This window comes from Cupressus sempervirens, chromosome 4 (assembly GCF_028749045.1).
Source record: "Cupressus sempervirens isolate cs-2001-9-10 chromosome 4, ASM2874904v1, whole genome shotgun sequence".
Taxonomy (NCBI): Eukaryota; Viridiplantae; Streptophyta; class Pinopsida; order Cupressales; family Cupressaceae; genus Cupressus; species Cupressus sempervirens.
This window is the reverse complement of record NC_143121.1, coordinates 775,964,402-775,981,307: the sequence shown is the minus strand read 5'-3', so window position 1 is coordinate 775,981,307 and position 16,906 is coordinate 775,964,402. Positions and strand designations below refer to the sequence as shown.

At 34.4% G+C, this 16,906-nt stretch overlaps 2 pseudogenes; one reads left to right on the top strand and one right to left on the bottom strand.

The window, feature by feature from the left end:
• Window positions 1-521: 521 nt before the first annotated feature.
• LOC149563682 (expansin-A10 pseudogene) lies at window positions 522-1,262 on the bottom strand (annotated as a pseudogene).
• Window positions 1,263-8,980: 7,718 nt separating this feature from the next.
• Window positions 8,981-16,906, top strand: part of LOC149563681 (uncharacterized) — a 29,788-nt pseudogene continuing 21,862 nt past the window's right edge.

The following is a 16,906-nucleotide window of genomic DNA, read 5'->3' as shown; positions in this document are numbered from 1 at the left end:
AGCTTGCCACCCAAAGCATGAGCGGTGGTGTAGAATATATCACTGTGATCTTTTCAGATGAATAAGGGATATCCACATTTGTTCAGGCAACCCGCTGTGTAGTCACTGTTGAATAGAGGAGAAGGATTGGAAAATCGCCTATGGTAAATCTGAATGCGAAAGAAGAATATATAAAATATCCTGTTGTGATATATCCAATAGGCAAAGAAGAACACGAAAAATTGGAAGTGATATCCCAGAAAGGTGAAAAAGAATACAACAAATGGAAAATGAAGATGGAGTTCTGAGTTATTTCTGCATCAAAATATAGTTTGCTTGAATAGAATGTTGAAGGTGCAAACTCGTGTGGACCATGAAACACATCCGAGCACCCCTCATAGCGTCATTGGTTGTTTTAAAATACCTTTGGAAGTGAGTATGATCATTTCGCAAACCCTAAACCTAATACCGTCACTCTTCGCATTTGGAGAAAATGTATATAGCGATAGAGCGATGAGTGATAAGAGTTTGGGTAAGCATCGCTATATATTATAGTGAATCAGTTCATCGAAGTATGAGTGGCTATTAATGGTGAACCGAATTCCTCCCTTCTTTTGATTGGCCACCCTACAAAACAAAAACACACATAACATAAGCTCTCAAATATCCCCCAAAATAAAACCCAAATCACAGAAATTGAAAAGGAAGAGGCCGGGGGAGCTTAAACTCACTCACCTTCTGTACATGACAGGGAACAATGCCGGCTTTGAATTTGGCAATGTTGTGGAAGATGGGCTGCGAGAGATCGAAATGCTCCAGGGGAGAATTGCACCATCCGCCATTGTCATTGGGCAGAGCATTGTTCGGTGGGCAGAATTTCGTAGCAGTGACGACGATTGAGCCGGAAAGACACCATTGTGCGTCGTCGTTGCACTTGATCTCGTAGCACACTCCACAGCTCAAGCCATTGTTGAACAGAGCAATGCTCAAAGCTGCAGTGTTCGTTCCGTACCCTTGGCTATAAAGATTTCCATAGCCGCAAGCCCCACCTGCAATGCAAATACCAGTTAAAACCACTTTCAAACAAAAACAAGACCACTTATAAAGCTTCCCAAATACCGAATTTCCAAGCAAATACAACACAGAAAATGATGAAATGTTCACTCACCCATTGTTCCAGATGCATTGCTGCCTCCATAGAAGTTAGCGTGGGCATTTGTCCAGTCTGAAGCACGGGCCAACACAGACATACACAGAAGAAAAACAAGCCCTAAAAGAACCATTTCCTTCTCTACTGCAGAGGAAAACAACTAAAACCCAATGCAAAGCAAAGGAATTCGAAACAGCTAAAGCCTTGGGTCAACTTCCTTCTACTTTGTTCTCATAAATAAATAAACAGTAATAATCGTGGACAGCTGTTTCCTTTTATTATTCATTAATAATCATGTGTACATGGACAGCTGCTTCTTTTTATTACTCATCAACTTTCTTGTGCTTTCATAAGTGAACATTAATAATCGACAGTGTCGTATATTATTTTTAAGAGAGATGAGAAAAAACAATAAAACCACTAGGAAAATGACGGCCGAAAATAGGAAAGCAGGAAAATTTCAGAAAAATATAAATTAAAAACATTAAAATTGTATAATTATGTCGAGAGGCGTTCTATACAATGGCAGCACAAATGCTCAGCACGGGAATATGTCAAGATTCTTTGTCATTACGTCGAGAGGCGTTCTATACAATAGCAGCACAAATGCTCAGCACGGGAATATGTCAAGATTCTTTGTCAATAAAAAAGAATTGGGAGCAGTTACAAACTTCCAAATTAAATATTAAAAAAGAATTTCCGAAATAATAGCTGGCCGAAATAATAGGAAGCCAAATGGAGGCCGAAATAATAGGCTTGAAAAAGTAGGGCCCGAAAAAGTAGGACCCGAAAAAATAGGGCCCGAAAAAATAGGGGCGAAATAATTTCAATATAAATTTTTTTAAAAAAAAATATAATTTTGCATGCACATTCATGCTTTTTTTTTGCGGGGAGTGGGGGAATTTGAAACAAATTCGTGGAATGTGAAGAGACGTCTATTGGGGGATATGAGGAGCCTCTCAGAAGTTATAAAACCAAGGCTCCTCATTTCATTTTCATTTTATGTTTTTGCAAGAAGGAAGAGGTGGAGGTTATTGGAGGATTAGATTGGAGTTTTTGAATAGGAGTAAATTGAAGTTTTGGAGTAACATTTTTGCAGGTGAGATTTCTATTTTTTATTTACATTTTCATTTAGATTTAGATGTAGAAGTAAATTGAAATTCAAAATTAGTTATAATATTCTACTTTGATTTATATTTCAATTTTAATTAATTTCATTTAGATTTAGAATTCTGTTCATATGACCGAAATTGAGGCCACTGGAGGACCTGTGCAGAGTTTTTCGTGGAGATAAGCATGTGGGTACTGAATCAAGGCACATTAGGCCTCTTGGAGATGTAATTGCAGTGACTTCTATGGCTTTTTGAATCGAATAGGGCAATCTAAACAATCTCAGATCTAAAATTCTTTTTTTCCTTTTCAGTCGAAGACAGAACAAATATTGCTTGCAAGAAATTTTGCAGAGTTTAAGATTTGATTGCTTATGGCCGACTATTCTTGGTAACTGATATTTCTATTGTATATTCCCGTGCCCAGCACGAGAAGTTTTAATCTATACAATTTATTTTGTGCATTTAGTGCACAAACTAAAGAATGCATATGCAATCAATTTTTTTATCAATCTTTATGATAGCTTTTTTTTAAAAATAGAAAATAGAAATTATTCTTTTATGTATGTAGAAAAAAATTAGAAAGATTTTATGTATGTAAAAAATTAAAAGAATTCTATATACATCTAGATTTATTGAAAAAAATTCTATTTACATCTAGATATTTTGATTGAAATAACCATAATGTAAAAAAAAAATATAAAATAGAAATGTTAATATATGTATGTAGAAAAAATTAGAAAGATTGCATGCATCTAAAAAAATTCTATTTACATCTAGATTTTTTTAGAATGGAAAAAAATGGATAATAGAAATATCAGTTGCATGTTTGTAGAAATAAATTAGAAAAACATGTATCTAGAAATTAAAAAGATTCTATATGTGTCTAATTTTTAGATTTTACTTTATTCTAAACTAATTATTGATGGATATATATTTTAAAAATATTTATGTAGTTTAAAGTTTAGATTTTAAATAATTTGTATGCAAATAGGAAAAAGAATAAATATTTTATATATATGTAGATTAATTTCTATTTTTAAAATTTACAAGTAAATGAGTACTTTATTCATTTAAAGTAAACAAGTTTTTAAGTAATATATTTTTATTTTAGAAATATATTAATCATAATGTTCATTTATTATTACTTATTTAATATACTTACTCTCAAATCTAAGACAATAGAAATGATATTTTATTAACTTTGAAATAGGGAAGTGTTAAGCAAGTTCGTTTACAAAAATACCAAAAATATATTTGGTCTTTGATCAAATTGGAGTTAATATTAGAAATATAAATATGATCATTAACAATTAAGCTAAATTCAGTTCAAAACAATAATGTTATTTAAATTTAAATAAATTTTTTTGAAAAGAATTCTATTTACATCTACATATTTTGATTGAAATAACCATAATGTAAAAACAAAATATAAAATAGAAATGTTAATATATGTATGTAGAAAAAATTAGAAAGATTGCATGCATCTAAAAAAATTCTATTTACATCTAGATTTTTTTAGAATGGAAAAAAATGGATAATAGAAATATCAGTTGCATGTTTGTAGAAATAAATTAGAAAAACATGTATATAGAAATTAAAAAGATTCTATATGTGTCTAATTTTTAGATTTTACTTTATTCTAAACTATTTATTGATGGATATATATTTTAAAAATATTTATGTTGTTTAAAGTTTAGATTTTAATTAATTTGTATGCAAATAGGAAAAAGAATAAATATTTTATATATATGTAGATTAATTTCTATTTTTAAAATTTACAAGTAAATGAGTACTTTATTCATTTAAAGTAAACAAGTTTTTAAGTAATATATTTTTATTTTAGAAATATATTAATCATAATTTTCATTTATTATTACTTATTTAATATACTTACTCTCAAATCTAAGACAATAGAAATGATATTTTATTAACTTTGAAATAGGGAAGTGTTAAGCAAGTTCGTTTACAAAAATACCAAAAATATATTTGGTCTTTGATCAAATTGGAGTTAATATTAGAAATATAAATATGATCATTAACAATTAAGCTAAATTCAATTCAAAACAATAATATTATTTAAATTTAAATAAAATAAGCCATGTTTACTTTGAAACATCAAACAACTAATTAACTAATACAATAATTAAAATAAATGAATCTATTATGACATAGAAAAATATTTTCGAAGTATAATTTCTTTGTTTTTGAATCAATATGAACTTTTTTTTCTACTTGAAAAGATAAACCATCCTAATTGTCATCCTTAGTTAACCCTAACAACAACCCCTACCTTAGCCCTAGCCCCAACAATGATGTACAATATAACTATAATCCAACATTAAACTATAATTATAGCACTAAAACATATCCCTATTGATATAACGAAAATCTCAGTCCAAACCATAATCTAAACCAAAAACCTACACACTAATATTGGTTATAGTCCTAACCCTAAAATCTAAACCTTAACCATAATGTAAAAAAAAACTCCAAAATATTGATCAAAATCCTAAACCTACCTATATGGATAACCATGATATTAAACTCTAAATCCAATCCCAAGGTCCTAACCATGGTGTAAACCTATAACCGAACTCTTAAAAAATTTACTAATCCCTGATCCTAATCACATTCCCAACTTTAAACTTGAACCATAAACCATAGTTGTAACCATAATCATAAACTTAAACAAAACCCTAACCCTAAAGGTACAATCATAAAATTAATCATAGCTTAGACCCTAATCCTAGCACAAACCACAATCATGACCAAATATAAATCTTCACCTTACCCCTAATCATAATTTCAATGTTAACCCTAACATTAGTTTCAATCCTACCATGATATGAACCCTAATATAGACTTCACCTTGATCCTCACCCTAATCTTAAGTCTAATTAAACCCTGACTAAAACCTAATCTAAATGATATATCTAACTATAATCCTAACTGTAATTATCATAAAACCCAATGCTAACCCTCATGTACATTTAATCCCTAATCTTAACTCTAAATATTCTATAAACTCTAGAATTGACCTTGATTCTAACCATAACCCTAAAATCTAAATTGTAACCATAGCACGAAAGGTGGGGACCCCCGCTACATGGCACAATTCTGGGTCTTGGAGCCTTGCGAAAGCACTACAGAGTGAGGAAATGTCATAAAGGTGACATGTAGTAGCATGATGCAATTTTGGGCTTTAGAGCATTGCAGAAACAATGCAGCTTAAGGAGGCGCTAGAATGGAGACTCATGGAAAGAAGAGGAAAGACATTCATGTCGCTGGCAAAAAACTATGAAAAGAGATAACATGATGTCTTAACCTCCCACAAAAAATGCAAGGTTGATCCCAAGGGGGAATTTGGTTTCCCCAAAAATGAATGATGGTCATCGATGAAGGTCTTCCTCTCGAAATAGATGGCATAGATGCATCGTGAATCCTCACCAATGAAGGATTAAGTCGCAACCGTCGATGTAGATTCTCCCCTCAAAAAGGATAACTGAGATGCAACGAGGAAACTCCTCCCAATGAAGGATTAAGTCACATTCGTCGATCAAGATTGGCTTTATTTCCAATGGATGACTACGATGTAGTGAAGAGATTCCTCCCAACAAACGAAGCAGATAGCACAAAAGGTGTGAACCCCCTCCATGTGGCACAATTTTGGGTCTTAAAGACTCATGAAAGCATTGTGGAGTGAGGAAATGTTGGAAAGACAATGCGTGGTAGCATGATGCAATTTTGGGCTTCAGAGAATTGAAGAAACAATGTAGCATGACAATGCATCAGAATGGAGATGCATGGCAGCATCTTGTGCAATTCTAGGCTTTAGAGTGTTTCGAAGACACTAGCATATAAAGAAACGTTAGAATGGGAATGCATGGCAACATCTTGCACTTTTGGGAAGATGGGAAGATAGCTCGCGAAGAAATAAGAGTTATCAAATCTCGCAGCATGAATCAACCCGACCAAGAAAAAATGATCCAGCGTGGTCAATGAAGAAACCGAGCCAACACAAAATGTTAGCCGCCAACTTTAGCGATGTTAACCCTCTGCAAAGAACCTATCCCATTTAAGGTCTCTCAGATTAGACATCAGTGATGGGTTGAATAGGGGGAAAAAATAGCACACAATGCCCTCCTAAATGAAATTCTAAATGTAACACGAATAACCACAGTCCTACTTCTTTCCCTAACCTTATCCATGAGTGTGGGAATATACATATATTATATAGGGCACCTTATATAATAATAAATATAATCTAAAATCCCAACCCTTACTCCCCTCCTAACTATAACTGTGACCATAAGAAAACTTCTAAATATAACCCTTCCTTTAACTCTAACCCTAACCCTAACCCTAACTATAATTGTAACCCTATCCCTACCACTAACTGTAACCCTGAATCTAACTCTACCATAATTGGACTTTAACCCTAACTATAACTATAACCCTAAACCTAACTCTAACCTTAACCGTAACCATAACTGTAACCCAAAACCTAACCCTAATCGTAGCTAGGATTCTAATACTCTGTCTACCCCTAACTCAAACTATAGCCCTAACTATACCTCAAACTCTAACCGTAACTCATATTCTAACCCTAAACCTAACCCTAACCTTGACCCTAACCCTAACCCTAAGCCTAACCCTAACCCTTTGTCTACCCCTATCTCTAACCCTAACCCTAACCCTAACCCTACCCCTAACTCTAATCCTAAATCTAACTCTTTCTGTAAATCTAACTCTACCATAATTAGACTCTAACCCTAACCCTAACTTTAATCCTGACTGAAACCCTAACCCTAACCCTAACTCTAACCTTAACCCTAACTCAATCCCCTTACCCTAACCTTAACATTGATATAACTCTCTCTATATATAACCCTAACTCTAAATATAAACCTAACCCTAACCCTAACCCTAACCCTAAATCTAACTCTAACCCTAACTATAAGCGTAACCCTACCCCTACCCATAACTCTAACTGTAAATCTAACTCTACCATAATTGGATTTTAATTTTAACCCTAACCCTAACTCTAACCCTAACCTTGACTCAAAACTCTAACCCTAACCTTAACTCTAACATTAACCCAATTGTAAAATTAACTCTACTGGTAACTCAAACCCTAAAACTAACCCTAATTCTAACCCTAACTCTAACTCTAGCTCTAGCTCTAACCCTAACTCTAACCATAACTCAAACTCAAACCCTAAACCTAACCCTAATCCTAACCCAAATTATAATGCTCTGTCTACCCCTAACTCAAACTATAACCCTAACCCTAACTCAAACTCTAACCCTAACTCATACTCTAACCCTAAACCTGACCCTAGCCCTAACCCTAACCTAGAACCTTACCCTAACCCTAACCCTAACCCTATCTATAACCCTAATCCTAACCCTAACTCTAATCCTAATCTTAACCCTAATTCTAATCCTAACACTAACCTTAACCCTACCCCTAACTCTAACCATAAATCTAACTCTACCATAATTAGAATCTAACCCTAACCCTAACCTTAACCCTAGCTCAAACCCTTACCCTAACTTTGTCCCTAACCATATATCTACGTATGACTATAACATTTTACATTACAATATCCCAAAAATAAAATATATATTTTTATCTAAATTAAACTCCTTATATTAAATTTAAAATAATATTTGACTCAAACCTTAACCGTAACCCTAACCTTAACCATGAGCATTACTCTAACCCTAACCTTAACCATAAACATAACTCTACACCTAACTCTAACCCTAATTCTAAGTCTACCATAATTGGACTCTAATCCTATCCCTAACCCTAACTATAAGCATAACTCTAACCCTAGCTTTAACCATGAGCATAACTCTAACGTTAGCCTTACTATAACCCTAACACTAACCCTAATCATAACCATAACCATAACTCTAACCCTAACCTTAACCATGACCATAACAGTAACCCTAACCTTAACCATAAACATAACTCTAATCTAAACCATAACCATAACTCTAACAATAACCATAACCATAACTCTATCCCTAACCTTAACCATAGCTCAAACCCTAACCCTAACTCCAACCCTAAATCTAATGCTAACCCTAACCCTAATTCTATCCCTAAGGTTAACATTAACTATAATGGTAACTTTGTCCCTAACCATATATCTATGTATGACTATAACATTTTACATTACAATATCCCAAAAATAAAAAATATATTTTTAATCTATATTAAACTCCTTATATTAAATTTTTAAAAATATTTTGAAGCATAATTTTATACTAACTTCATACAACTCTAATTAAAAATTAATTAACAATTTTATAGTAACCTTATCAAAATAAAAAATAAAAAGTAAATATTTTTCCTATTGTGCCGCGACTGCCACTAGCTATATATACCTCTATATATATTACGCCGAGAGTAATCGTTCTCGAGGCGCCTATTTTTATTTTCATTAATCCCAACTTCAATTAAAATAACTTTGGGATTAAATAAAAATAGGCGCCTCGAGAACGATTACTCTTGGCGTAATATATATAGAGGTATATATAGCTAGTCTATATCATATCTTTATTTTCTCTATGGTGGCAGAGATGTGAAACAGGATTAATAGTTTTTATTTGATATGAAAAGAAACATGATTAATAGTTTTTATTTGATATGAAAACAATAGTCTCTTCCTTTTACAAGGCAGGGACTAATAATAATATATAAACTTTTAAAGTTGTGTTGAGGTCCATGCATGTAATAAAAAAATTGGCAAATATTTATAAATTTATCTATTTTTGCCTATTGCTGTCAGAAACGGCTGACAGTCCAGAAGACAGCTGGGGATGTTTTTGGCTGTCCACAGCTGTCCCAGGGACTACCAATGGTTTTCATAAATTACGTTGACCATGTCTGAGATGGTTTCTATTTTTTTTTCATGATTGGGAACAGCTTGGAAACGTTTCCAGCTGTCCCCAAGTTTTCAAAATGGTTTCCACTTTTGTTATCTGTAGAGTGGAAATGCATTTCCAGGAGACACTGGTGTCAATTGAATGAATATTAGGGTCCGTTTGGTTGTGGGAATACGAATACGTATTACGTATTCGTATTCTAGAATAGAAAATGGGGCTGCCTATTCCTGTTTGCTCTTTGGTTCAGCCAATATTTGATAGGAATTTGTGGATCCCAAAATTTATGTTTTCTAAAATAAAAAAAGTGGAATAGGAATATGTATTCCAATAATACCTATTTGGATGGAATTGCAAAATTCCATTTTTGGGCTAAAATTGGAATACGTATTCCTATTTTACTTTGTATTCCAATTCCATTTTGGTGCATCCAAAAGAAGAATTCAAAAATTTTGAAATTTACATATGCCTATTCTGCTTGTATGATCTGCTCGCCAAACGGCCCATTCAAATGCTCATTGGATACCTTTCTGTTGCAGACAATATAAGTAGGTCACTTGGGACCCTCTATACTGAGTATTTCGTACAGTTTATCGAAGACAATATTGTTAAACCTGCCTTATCATTGGTCACATGGCTGACCGATTGCAGTGGTCAGTCAAGGTGTAGTTCCCACTAGTTGCTGTTCAGTCAGGCCATTTATTCCACTTGGCTATGGAATCTTGTTCTTATATTATTTTAGGAAGTAGATAATGATGCAGTTTCAGATGATCTGTTTCTTTGAAGTTCAGTTATCTTGACTGCAAATCTTTGACCCTTTTCCTTCAAGTTCAGAAGATTGACTTATAGGTGTAGGACGATGTAGGGAACTGCTGATGCTACCAAGCTGATTAGCCACTTCCTCTCTTTTGCACGCTGGATGTTGTGGGTCCCCTTGCACTTTGTGTCGTGAGGCTTTTAATTTTCCTTGCTGTAGGCATTTGGATTTGCTATTCGCCGCATTTTTGGAGACACAACATCTTTGGGTGTCAGGATAGATTCTTTGGGAAATATCATGTATCTTGTAGAATCGTCCAACCTTCTTCCTTTGAACTTTATCAGATTGCGCAGGTCTTTTGGTAGTCAATGATGATACTGTTCCTTCTTTTGCTCCAGGAGCTGATGCTAATGGGTGACAATACAGTCCCAGTCCTCAGCTTTGCTCTTCATCTGCATTTTGTTTCTTTGAATGGATTTACCTTTTAAATGACTGTTTGTGTTGCACTTGTGTACTTAGTGCATGCCAGCTTTCTTAATGTATGCCAGCTTTAGGTATATCTGGGATCTTTATTTTGTCATAATACCTTTCTGTTAGTGGAAATTTATTTACAAGTCCTACTAACCTACTCTGATCACCCGTAAACATTATAATTTCTTTCTTTCTTACTAAAGGAAAATGCTAGACATGTTCATCAAAGACTAAGTTTTGAGGGTCTTGGGTATTATTTTGTAATGTTTCTTTCCTGTTTTCATGCTTCAATGAGCTTAGGTACAATTTTTTTGTTTGCTCTGAAGTTACATTCAGTTACATCAGATTAAAAGAATCGATGGTTTCTTATCACCCACAAGATTGCTAGTAATTTTGATTTTGAGTATGATTTAGTTTCCAAAGCTTTAGTCCTGTTCTTTCTTCTTGATTTGTTTAAGGCAGAAGTACTGATGTCAGACTGTGCGCTTTATAGGAAAATAATGTATATTAGAAACTTAGTATAAAACTTTACACAGCCACTGTAATTTTATTTACAATCTCAATATTGCTTAGATAAACTTGTATTCACATATCCAAGTTGAAGTGTGTTAACTTTTCTTTTTGATTATGTGAAACTCCTTCTTTCGGATTCTTGTATTACTGATCTTTTGCTTTGTATTATCTTCAGATCTTATTGCCACTGCTCTTGATAGGAACAGTTGGCTGCGAAGCAGGAGGAGTCGGAGCCTCCTCGCAAGTTTCTAGAACTGTTACTGAGACTGCCTAGTCACACTCATGTATTCATGATGACATATTGGAACAGCGCCACCGTTTGGGGTGAAGCACTGGGACTTTCCGGGAGGTCACCCATTCTAGTACTACTCTAGCCTGAGCGCGTGAAGCACCGGGACTTCTCGGGAGGTCACCCATTATAGTACTACTCTAGCCTGAGCGCGCTTAACTACGGAGTTTCCTCCACAATTAAACCCAAAGCTTGCAACCCCATTTGCAAAACCTTCACCAAGTGTTGTGCCTTATGAACCATTCAGCTAGTCAAATTGTGATGTGAATATTAGGATTTAACTGTGTGATTTTTGAGTCAAACTCGATGACCCATGTTTCATGAGTAGTGATTCAACATGAATCCATCTCTCATGAGAATAAATGGAACGCTTAGCACTCATTGGATCTAGGTGATGCTCACAGGGGTGAAGCACCGGGACTTCTCGGGAGGTCACCCATCCCAGTACTACTCCAGCCTGAGCGCGCTTAACTACGGAGTTCCTCCACAATTAAACCCAAAGCTTGCAACCCCATTTGCAAAACCTTCACCAAGTGTTGTGCCTTATAAACCATTCATTAGAAAGCCCCTTAAGCTCATCAATTGATAGGTAGGAGATGATTTCCACAGCTAGTCAAATTGTGATGTGAATTTCAGAATTTAACTGTGTGATTTTTGAGTCAAACTCGATGACCCATGTTTCATGAGTAGTGATTCAACATGAATCCATCTCTCATGAGAATAAATAGAACGCTTAGCACTCATTGGATCTAGGTGATGCTCACAGGGGTGAAGTTCCAGAACATCATAGGAAAGGTAGAAGCTTGCTGACCACTTCCAACCAGGATTCTCAATTGGATAATGATGAAAGGCAGCCGATCAGAATTTTTTTGAACTACGATGCAATATGTCACTCTCCGGACAGAGATTGTCGGAATGTTGGAGATGTTGTTAAGGTGAGCATGCCTTTTTAAGGGAATTATGTAATCTTAGGCTGTGAAATGCTATGTAATCGCTAATTTTCCAAAGCATTCTGTTTTCAGTTAGGCGAACCCCCAGCGAGTCTTAATCCTGGTGTAACTGCCTGCAATTCACATGCTGAGCCTCCAGTTTTTGGTGACTGCTGATACAACTGCACTGCTGAAGATATATCTGGAGAGGACAAGAAGAAGCGGCTTCGTAAGGTGATATATTCACCAAACTTTCTGTTTATTCTTTTATTAGGCACAACAGATTTTGCAATAGTTGTCACTAGCACTGAGAGTAGTCATGTGATATTCCAAATGATCCATTTATGGGAACTGAACACATAACAAGCTTGGCTTAGGTGTTTTCTTGATTTATGGTTATGGCCTTCAAAATAGTGCATACTAGAAAAATGTACGTTAGTAAACGTTAAAAAGGAATAATAGAAAATCAAAGTACAGGACATGGATACTTGAGAGAATCATGATGTATTAATATGATAGTCTCTGTTCATGTCTTTGAAAATTGCTTCTCCATTGCTTTCAAAGTGCTCATTAAATCCATCCTGGAGACGTCACTTCCTATTCACTTTTGTCTGATTTGCTTGGTTTTCTCCCAGGAGGGTCTATATTCTCATATCACTGATACCTGCGGGTGGCCATTTTTTGGATTCAGATGACAATTTGTTTCATTACTAATTGTTTTTATGCAGTTGTGGAATTCTGTTCTATTTAAAAGAACCCTTTTAAAGACGACTTCTTATTTTCTCAGGAAGAAACCCTTTGGTCATTTACAAGTGCAGATATAAGTTACAAATTGTCATCATCCCGTATAAATTTTTAACTTTGATAATGCCACTTCAATATGCAAAATTACTGTCTAGTAACAGTAGGTTTTTGGATAATCAGTTGTATTGATTCCATGTTTTCAAAGTTGATCTTGGTTGGTAATAGGTAAAATAATAATGGTGGTAGTAATATTGATTCACATCTTCTTAATATTATTTCAGACTTTACAGACTTTTCCTACTTGTAATTTGCAGTTTCTAGATTAACACATATATGCCTACAGGCCATACAGATATTTATAAATCTATCTGTTTGTCATTAAAAATGAGTGTCTTTTTATTTTGATTTGTTTGATCTTAGAAACTAGTAATAAGAATGTTTTAGTTTGATTACTAATACCCTTTTTAAGAGTTTGTTGGATAGGCTCTTAGCGAGACAGCGGCTTGCTTCAAAAGAACTTTGGCCATTGAACCCGTTAAAGGGCATCTGCGTTTGAGTGGTTATTCAGCATGTGGTCAAGATGGTGGAGTGCAATTACCCCGTCAATATGTTGATGGTGAGATCATAAATTTTTTTTCTCCAATCCTTTGATTTCATATAATCTATTTTAAGTATAAAGTGTTTGCCAGAAATGTTTGTTGAATGTCAAAGGTCAGTCTGTCTTCTGATACTTTTATTGGAGATCTTAAATATTTAAATGACTTTGTTTTCTTATCTCTTTACTTTCTCTTCCCTTCATCTAAACTGTATGACTTTGGTTTAAATAGTTTGCAAACTATATTCTAATATGAATAATGTATTCTAGTGTAGTTTGTAAGTGATTATATTGGAATAATTTTATTAGCAAAATCATAGTTTTTGTGATATTGCTATCAAAATTTAACTGTGTGATTTTGAGTCAAACTCATTGACCCATGTTTCATGAGTAGTGATTCAACATGAATCCAAATCCATTTCTCATGAGAATAAATGGAACACCTAGCACTCATTGGATCTAGGTGATGCTCATAGGGGTGAAGCACTAGGACTTCTCGGGAGGTCACCCATCACAGTACTACTCTAGCTTGAGTGCACTTAACTATTTAGTTTCCTCCATGGTTAAACTCAAAGCTTGCAACCCAATTTGCAAAACCTTCACCAAGTGTTGTGCCTTATGAAACATTCATTAACAAGTTAGCTGTAGCCCAAGAGTTAGGTTTAATCAATTGAAATAGTTTAATTTAAAAAGTTTTTTAAAAAAAAATACTCCTAATTCTTTATTTCTGTAGCTAGCTTCTATGCATATTTATGTCTTCTAGATTGACCAAGGGCTTTAAGTCTAGCGAGTTTATTAAAAGACAAAGCAAAGAATTTTGACAAGAGGTGCAAATTTTACTTTACACGTGTTAAAGTACCCTCATGCATTAAAGAAATTTAATTTCCACTGTCCATAATATTGGGTATTGAATGCTTTTAGATTTAATCATGTACTGCTTATCCTATCAATGTTTTGGATCACACTCCATGCTCCATCATGGAGATGTAGAGAACAAGATAAGATAATGAAACTAGTAAATTGAAGACCGTAGGTAAGTAAATAGAGGGAGTGAGATGATGTTGGAACCAAGAGACCAAAGAAGCAAATTACTTTGAAAGTTCAAAAATTTAAAAATATAAGCAAATAATTCTGAGATAAGATACAATTTTTACTTACACGCGTTAAAGTAGATTCAAACAATAAAGTAATAATCTCCATAGTCCACAATCATCAATTTTAAATTATTCTGGATTTAACTATGTAATAAATTTTCCATAGAAGTTTTAGATTAAACTACATGATCCTTGATGGAGATATAGAGAGCAAGGTAGTGAAAATGGTGAATTGCAGGCCACAACACAAATAAATAGAGGAAGTGAGGCGAGGTTGGAACCATCATGTTTACTTTTCATGCTAACATGAATTCAAACTTGATAAATTCATCATTGCCTTTTGCAACATGCTATTATGAATGGAGACTACCAATTGCTGGGTGCCAGATATTTTTTCTTTAGAGCAACTCTTTCCCATAAATTATTGTGAGTAAAAAAAAAAAAAAAAAACATTGATTGTGTGGTAGATATTTATTTTAGTATTGAATAGAAGGCGACATTTTGGAATGTAGATGTGTCTAAATTGTTAGATGGATCTAACAAGTGACAGGATCTTAGGGGCCATGTTGTAATGATCTTTGTGAGTTGGTTGCCTTGTTGAGAGTAATATATATAGGTTTTGCTTTGTTTTCAATATGATAATCTATGCTACTTTGATTGAATTGGAAGAAGCTTTGGCAAGGAATGGAATTTAGGGTGGGAAGAAGATGGAGGATTGCTAGGTTATAGTTCTTGTTCATTGATACTAATTTTGTTTTTGGGGACGAGTAGGGGAGGGGAGAGGATGGAGGGATGAATCAGAAAGTTAGTTGTTGGTGTAGACACCTAAATTTGATTACACTACTTTGGTAATCTAATTTAGCCATCTCTAAAGGCATCATTAATTAAATTCTTATTTAATTAATCATCTATAGTCCTAATTGATAAATCAAATAATCTATTATTTATCAATTAAATTCTATTCTTCTATCTAATTCCAAAAATCCCCATTTATTAAATAAATCTATTTGATAAATGAAATCCTCAAATTCAAAAACCCCTAACCTATCTCTAATCTTCCATTTAGCCTAAACCACCCCATCCACCCATACTAACCAAGCTTAGCCACTAACTCACCCACCCTCATTAATGCCATCCACTTGTACATCTCTAACATCCCTAATCTAATCCTAAACCCAAGCCTAATCCACCCCCTAATGTTGTCACATTCCCTAAACAAGTTTAAGACTTTCCTAATCCAAACCAAAGTCTCCCCTCAAAAATCCCAACCACCAAGTCATGAGTGCTCTTACAAAACATAAAAGACTCTTACAAGCCCACTCATGACTCTTACACCCATCTTCCACACTCTTCCCTCTTCCACACTCATTCCTCTTACATCCCTCTTACATACTCAACCCCACTCATCATGCCTTTAACCAACCCTTTACCCTACCCTCTCACACTCATCCTCCTTGTGACAAGTGTCACCTTCCCATTGGTGCTAAACAAGCACAATCCATGTGCTCCCCTTTGAGTGCATCTTAGCCCTCCTTAAGCCTTCATCCATCCTTGCATCTAAGCCCTCCATCCCTCTACCCCTTAGCCTATAAATTGAATCTCGTCCCAAGCCATTTCATCAACAATCTTTGAGCTAAAGTTACCATGCCCTTTTGAGAGCCAAAAGCCATACCCATACCCTTATAATGCCAAATTGAGAGCTCACAAAGCTACCAATTTGCTATTATCTATCTCCACTATTGAAGCAACTTTGAGCATTTGAGCATACATCCACATCAAAGGACACATCTACAAAATCAAGGAAGCATGGAGTATTTCCTTTTTTTTGGGTTTGCATTCCTTAATTGTTTCTTTTGTCTAATCTCATATGTGAATATAGTTTTAGTTTGTGAATGTTTTCTTTAATGTTAATGTTCTTTGCACACTAAAATTCTTGTTCTACAGTTGGAGGTAGTCTCTAGGTTGTATAATTGATTTTTACTATTTCAAAATTTCTCTTAAACCTAGAGGGAGGGAGGGGGGACTGAATTAGAAAGTCAACTGTTGTAGCTAGGAGGGAAGGGGGATGAATCATAAAGTCATTTGTTATAGCTAATCTCAAGGTTGTATAAATATTGACTTTTACATACACATTTTGCAATTTCATAAGTAATAATGCGAGAAATGTTACCACTTTTTGATGAGAAAATTTTTAGTGTGAGCAAGGTGAGAGCATATGGTGAAAGATCAAAATAGTACTATAGCTAGGGGGATGAATTAGAAAGTTAGCTGTTGTAGCTGGGGGAGAGGGGGGATGAATTAAAAAGTTAGTTGTTGTAGCTAGTCTCAAGGTTGTATAAATATAAACCTTTTGTTCATGTATGTTTTGCTATTTCA